This window comes from Octodon degus, unplaced genomic scaffold (assembly GCF_000260255.1).
Source record: "Octodon degus isolate 3935 unplaced genomic scaffold, OctDeg1.0 scaffold00158, whole genome shotgun sequence".
Taxonomy (NCBI): domain Eukaryota; kingdom Metazoa; phylum Chordata; class Mammalia; order Rodentia; family Octodontidae; genus Octodon; species Octodon degus.
Window position 1 is genome coordinate 5,571,378 of NW_004524734.1, and position 7,120 is coordinate 5,578,497.

The window sequence follows — 7,120 nt, forward strand, 5'->3', positions numbered from 1 at the left end:
TGTGAGAACTCAAACTCACTCTCAGGAGATCACATTAATGTATTCATAAAGGGTCCATCCCATGACCTAAACGTCTTGTCATTAAGCCCTAATTCTATTACATTAACAAATCTCAACAGAAGTTTTGAAGGAGACAGAGTATATTCAGACCACGTCAGTATTTTTGTTCTGTGTTATAATTGAAATCTTTTTTTGAAAATAAGCTATCTGAATTAATAAAACACATTAGTACAGAGATATTCTGTGTTTCATATATATATATATACATGTATATATTCATTCCCCTCTCTTTTGCGGGGCTGGAGGTTAACTCAGGGCTGTTTTACTCAGCTATGTCCCCATCATTTTTAATTTTTGAGAGGGTCTTGCAGAGTCACTGAATTTGCCCAACCTGCACTACCTTCCTACAGTGTTGGGAGTACAGATATGTACTACGATGACTGGCCTTCTGTCTTGAAAAGTTCAATCTTAAAAAGTAATTATTTGGTTGAATCAGAATTAGAAGTCAGGCATAGTTAAAATCAAACTTTGTGACTTGATGTGAGGCAATCCATATTAATATCCTTTTTCATAACTGGCTTCACAGAATGAGTTGGGAAATACTGCCTTCTATTTTCTTTCTTTTTTGGAAGAGTTTATGAAGAGTTTTATGTATTAATTTTTTTAATTAATAGAATTTAGCAGTGAAGCCACCTGAACATGGGCTTGTTTCATTACTGATTCCATTCCTTGTTATGGACCAGATCATATTGTCTATTTCTTGTTGAATCAGATTTGATAGTTTCTTCCTAGGAGCTTGCCCATTACTTCCAAATTATCTAGTATTTCTTTGAAGTCCTTTTCGTTCATTTAGTGTTGGTAAAGGTGTCTCATCTTCTATTTCGACTGTATTAATTTGAGTCTTAGGCATTTATTTATTTATTTATTTATTTTTGTATTTAGGGAAGGATCTACAGGGTGTTCAGGGTCTCACTGCTAGATTGGACTTGTAGTGATCAGCCTGTTTTCAGCCTCCCGAGAGCTGGGATTACAGGCATGAGCCGCATTGCCCAGTCTCAATTGCCGTCTCAGTGTGCCATGGGTTGGGGGGAGGGAGGCGGCACAGCACGACCAGGATCCAATTCTTGAGCATTTAAAATGCTAAAGATTGTCTCTTTTGTTTTCAGAGAATCAGCATTTGGTTTAATCAATTTTCCTATTGTTTTTCTCTTTTATTCCCCTGACTAATTTCTGCATTATTCTTTATTATTTTCTTCGTTCTTGTTGCTTTAGCTTTAATTTGCTCTTCTTTCTCCAGTGTCTTAAAATGGTAGGTTAAGATTAATTGTTGTTTTTTGTTTTTATTTTTTGAGATGAATTGGTTGTGTCTAGTCTGGTTTTAACATTGGACTCAAATGATTGTTCTGCCTCAGCCACCCAAGTAGCTGGGAGTATAGATATTCACAGACTACGTTTTTAATTTACTATAGACATTTACAAAAAAACTTTTAAGTACTACTTCTTGTGCATTTCAGAAATTTTTGTATATTTATCACATGTAAATATTTCTGATTTCTTTTTATTTTTGGTTGTCAATAATAATTATACATATTCATGAGATATATAGTACAACATTTCATTACAGCTATACAATATATAGAACTGGGTAATTGGCATATCCATCACTTCAAACATTCATTTCTTTGCAATGGGAACATTCAGAAACCTTTCTAGTAGTCATTTTAAAATATATAATTGTTAGTAATCACAGACATATCCAACTGCAACTGATACTTATTAAACTATCCTCTTTCTGTAACTTGCCCCCCCTTTCCCCTTTCCGAGGTTTTAGCAATCAATATAATACAGTACTCAGTGAGATTGACTTTTTAAACTTTCACACAACAACATACATATTTGTCTTTTCTGTGTCTGAGTTATTTTACTTAACATAATATCTTCCCAACGCATTCATGTTACCACAGATAACCACTTTTCATTTTTTATAGCTAATCTTCCATATATAGAGACATGGAATTGTTGGAAAGTACAGTGAATGCTTAATTTTAAAAAGTTATTACAAAAAAAGTTATTACGGTAAAACAGATATTGCCATTAATTCCCCTCAAAATACTTGCTTTTACTTTGAACGCACTTATCCTGTGGGGGCGGTTGAGTCGAGGTCTGTATGCAGTTGAGGCAGACCTTGAACTCACTGTGTAGTCTAGGCTGGCCTCTAACTCATGGCAATCCCTTGCCTCTGCCTCCCAAGTGCTGGGATTACAGGAGTGAGCCACCATGCCTTAAATTCTTCTAGAACTCTTTTTGTGTTTTTATGTGATGGGATCAAAAATATAGAAAATCCTGCTACCATGTGTTGTCCAATGGAGAAGCAGGCTCATACAAAAATTGGACTCCTGTGCAGCCCCAGGTATTATGATTGCTGTGGGGAGATCCAGGGAACAAGTGGCCAAGAGCCAGACGTCTGAATTGCCAGTCCTGAAAACTAACTGGCAGGACAGATAGTATCTGTTTCCCAGGCTTTGGGCTATGTTTGGGTCTTCTATTCATCTCAGTAAATGCAGAATTATAAATGATAGCGTTGAGGTTGAAAGACTTTGAAAAAAATTCAGATGAGATTGATGTTAATGGAAGTTCTTCAGAGATTAACTATAAGGTACCCAAACCTATAGCAGAAGTATATTTTACAGAAATCTTTGATGATGGAAAGTTGGCTCCGTGGGTCTTGTCAAAAGCAAAGAAAGATGACATGGATGCCGAGGTTTCTATACATGATGGAAAATCAGAAGTAGAAGAGCTGAAAGAAACCCACATATGTGGTGATCAAGGATTGGTATTGACATCTAGAGCAAAGCATCTTGAAATACAGCTGTATTAGTGCAACCCTTTATATTTGCTGATAAATATTTGGTAGTTTGGTTTAAAACAAACAAACAAAAAAAAAGAATTATGGCATTATCCACTTACTCTCCAGATCTGACAGTGAAACTCCTGGCTGTTCCTCAAAGTGAAAATGACCACGAAAGGTCAGCATTTTGAATTGATTCAGGGAGTCAAGGCAGGTGTGAGGCAGCAAGCACAGACTCTCACAGACTTCCAGAACTGCTTCAGAAAGTGGAGGAGCACCTGAAGTTCCAGGTTGTCTGGGCTACCTAGTGAGCCCAGGGGCCAGCCTGAACTATACAGCAAAACCCTGTCTCCAAATATAAACAAACAGCAACTTCAAACCCCAAATAAACTGAAAGAAAGTGGCAAGAACAATAAGATAGGCAAGGAAAACAAGGTAGAACAAGAGAATGGGCTTTTAGGAGGGTTAATGGCAATGTGTATTGTACTGTAATATTTTTAAAAATGTATTTAGTACAGGGTCTCACTACACAGATCAGACTCATAGCGATCCTCCTCCTGTTTTCAGCCTTCCAAGTGCTGGGATTATAAGTGCGTACCACTATGCTGTCTCAGTTGCTTTCTCAGTGGGCCCCAGAGGTGGGGCTGACACCTCTGGGGCAGCACAGCATGCTGGGGATCAACCTCCGGCCAGGTGCTTTGATACACTGAGCTATTCAGCCGGCTCTGTACTGTAATAAATTTTCAAAATTTAAACATTCACCATATTTTTCTATTGTATTCCCAGTACCACACTTTCTTTATCCATTCATTCAGTGATAGTGATAAGTGGGAGGTAGAGAAGGGCAAGAGGAAGTAAAAGGAGTTAAGATGTGATTTGTGTATTCACCAATTCCCCATGATAAGGATATTTATTATGTATTGCAAATATACTAAAAAAAAAAAAAAAAAAGGGAGAAAAAGAAAAAAAAATACCTTCTGTTGAATGTTCTATAGGTGTTTATTAGGTTAAGTTGTAATGATCAAGACTAATTTTCCTGTTGATGTTCTTGCTTATTATTCTGTCCATTATTGCAAGTAGGGTATTATCATCTCCACCTATTGCTTCCAATTAAAATCTAAAAAAGAGTCAAGAGGCCAGGGAGATAGCTCAGTGGCATAAATGCCTGCCTTGCCAAGCACAAGATCATGAGTTTGGTCCACAGTACCAAAAAAAAAAGTTAAGTTGAAACACTAGCAAATCTAAACTTTTCTGCAAAAATGAAGATTTGTAAATTAAATTATTTTAAAAAATAAGTGCTAGTCATCTAGAAAATTCGTAGCAATTTTTAAAGTAGTGTATTACCTGCATAATGCTGTGTGACAGATTGGCCCAAAACTTAGTATTTTTAAATAACACTTACATAAAAGTTCCTGTGAGTCAGAAATCTAGGCACTGTTTGTATGGGTTCTCTATGTCAGGCTTCCTTGTACACTGGCATGATGCTTCTGGCTAAGACAACATGCAGTTGTGTCCTAGCGAAGAAGCTGCTTCTGTGCAGAATTATGCTTGTGTTGGCAGATGTAAATATTTTACCTTTTGGGCCTCTTTGAGGTGGCCAGATAATAAAGCAATAGAGATCGAGTGTGAACAAGAAAAAAGGTCACACAGTAGTCGTGTGATGTTAGAAGTCACATTCTTGGCCATATTCTATGAGTTAAAAGTAAGCAACTTGGGCAACCCATTCAGGACCTCTCCTCTCTCTCAGGAGCTATTCCTATTTCCAGAATCCTATTGCCCATTTTTTTCCCCAGTAACATTTCCTACTCTTAAAAAAAGTAAAGGGGGGCCTGGCCCTAGCTCAGGCCTTTAAGTGGCTGCTTCCACAAAGCTGTCAGCCTCAAGTTGCTGGAGTTCGAACCTCACACCTCTCCCACTGGCCAAAAGTGCCCTGAAGGCATTCGAGGAACAAAAAAAAAAAAAAAATCCTTATTCCATTTAAAAAAAAAAAAAAAAAAAGTAAAGACCTCATCAAGCCAACATTCAAGGAGAGAGTCCAGCAGGACCGCACAGGATATAGCAGATGGGATCAATCATTGTGAGCATTTCAGAAGCTGCTTGTTCTCAGATAGTTTTTTATCTGCAGTTATATGTAAGAATATATCAGAAGAAATACCTAATGGTATTTAAGTATTAGTGAAATAATGAAATATTTTAACACTTTGTCATGGTGAGTCAAGTAGACAAGACTTTAAAATATATGTACAGTTACTCACTAGTCTGGGCAAGTTTTATTTTATTTTTATTTTTGTATTTAGGACAGGGTGTACAGGTCTCACTGTGTAGATCAGACTCGTAGTGATCCTCTTGTTTACAGCCTCCCAGGTGCTGGGATCACAGGCACGCACCACCATGCCCAGTCTCATTTGCCCTCTCGGGGTGTCCCGGGGGCAAGGCTGGCACGGCAGGCCTGGGGTTTGAACTCCTGGCCCCTGCATCTGCCTAAGCAGGCACATTAATCTGCTGAGCTATTTGGCCGGCTGGCAAGTTTTATTTTTAACTTGAGCACGTAAAACTTTATAAGAATTCACTCATTTAGTTGTACTTCACCTTACATAGTAATAGATACAGCTTTTTTTTTTTTTTTTTTTTTTAATGTATTTGTTACAGGGTCTCACTACACAGCTTGGACTCATAGTGATCCTTCTGTTTCAGCTTCCTCAGAACTGGGCTTACAGGCATGCACCACCATGTTTGGTCATGGTGGCCGGTTCAGTGCTCCTGGGGCGACGCTGACATGCATGTGGTACCAGGGATTGAACCTAGATCTTTGCGCTTGCGTAGGCAGGCACTTAGACCAATGAGCTATCTATGTGGCCCAGTTATAGCTTCTTTATTTGGAGTATTTGCATTTGGTAATTTGCTTGAGATCATTGAAATGTTTTAGTAGTATTTGGAGTCTTATTGAAGCTTATTCTTCCAACAGACTTTTGTTTTTGGGATTTCAGATTTTGTTATTTCTTATACACTCTCTATATAAAGAAAATATATTGTGATAATCACATTTAAAGGAGAGGGTTTCTCATTTATTTTGTGGGGAAGATTTGATTGTGTCTGTGTTTTGAGACAGGGTCTTGCTGTATAGTTCAGGCTAGCTCTGAACTTTCAACAGCCAACAGAAACACCGAAACAACGCTCAGGATTTGGAGGCAGATTTATGTCAGTTGGCACTGGCGGGGAATCATTTGTCCTTCAAAATGTCAGGCCCTCTTAAGACCCAGGGAAGGAAGTTTTTTATCAGGTTGCAAAGGGGATGTATAAAGGTAGAGAACTTTTCTGTCTTTGATTGGTTTTTATAATATGAATCATAGTGGCCAGCTGTGCATCACAATGACCCCCTATTTCTAAGAAACCAAATCAAGGGAAATTGCATCAGAAACCATCACCCAGACAGCTGAACTATGCTGGCTTGGGAGGACATTTTGTGCTACAACTCACTAAGTATGCAGCTAGGCTTTCCTCAGACTTGCAGTGATCATCTCTCCTTTGTCCCCCTACTGCTAGGATTATGGGCCTGTGCCACCTTGCCCAGCTAAGTTTGATTCCTGGGGGTTAGTGTTAAAGGGTTGAAAACTGGCTATAGTTTAGCATCTGTTTTCTTTCCTAGGGTACAGTAACAGTATAGCAGAAAGATTCTGGGTTTTGTTGTCTGAAGAGCTGCAATGAGGGGGAATTCTGCTCTACTTTCCACTAATTGAATGTTCTTGAACAAATCACTTATGCCTCACTTCATATATTTTTATAAACCTGTTTATTAGATGCCTGTTTTATAGTTGGTACCATATTAAGCATTTTGTATATGCTTTCATCAATCCTATGTGCTATCCTATCGTTAGACTACTTCATGGAGTTGTTTGAACAACAGTAGAATGCTTGCCTGGTATTTCAGGGCCCTGACATTGATCCCTACCACTGCTTAAAAAGTGATTAATATACTGTAAAGCTCTACCATCAACCCAGTAACTTTTTGTAAATAGTATTTATGAATTTGGTAAGTGATTTATGACATTTTATTTTATTTAGTTATTTTTGATTTATGACATTTTAGAAAAAGTTTAGGGTTTTTTAAAAAATGTACTAGCGTAACGTGTATACAAATTCGTATAATATTTCTTAATTTGTACTGTTGTAAAGCATAACATTAAAAAAAACCTTAACCTTAGAAAATGATAGGTGATACATTATGGTGACTACTCCAAAGCCATCTTAGTCTATTTTATCACTGGTGCAGAT

At 37.7% G+C, this 7,120-nt stretch overlaps 1 protein-coding gene across 1 annotated transcript in view; it reads left to right on the forward strand.

Annotated features, from left to right (window-relative positions):
* Positions 1 to 7,120, forward strand: part of Slc30a9 (solute carrier family 30 member 9) — a 107,883-nt gene that overhangs the window by 88,446 nt on the left and 12,317 nt on the right. The gene's annotated exons all lie outside the window — the stretch shown is intronic.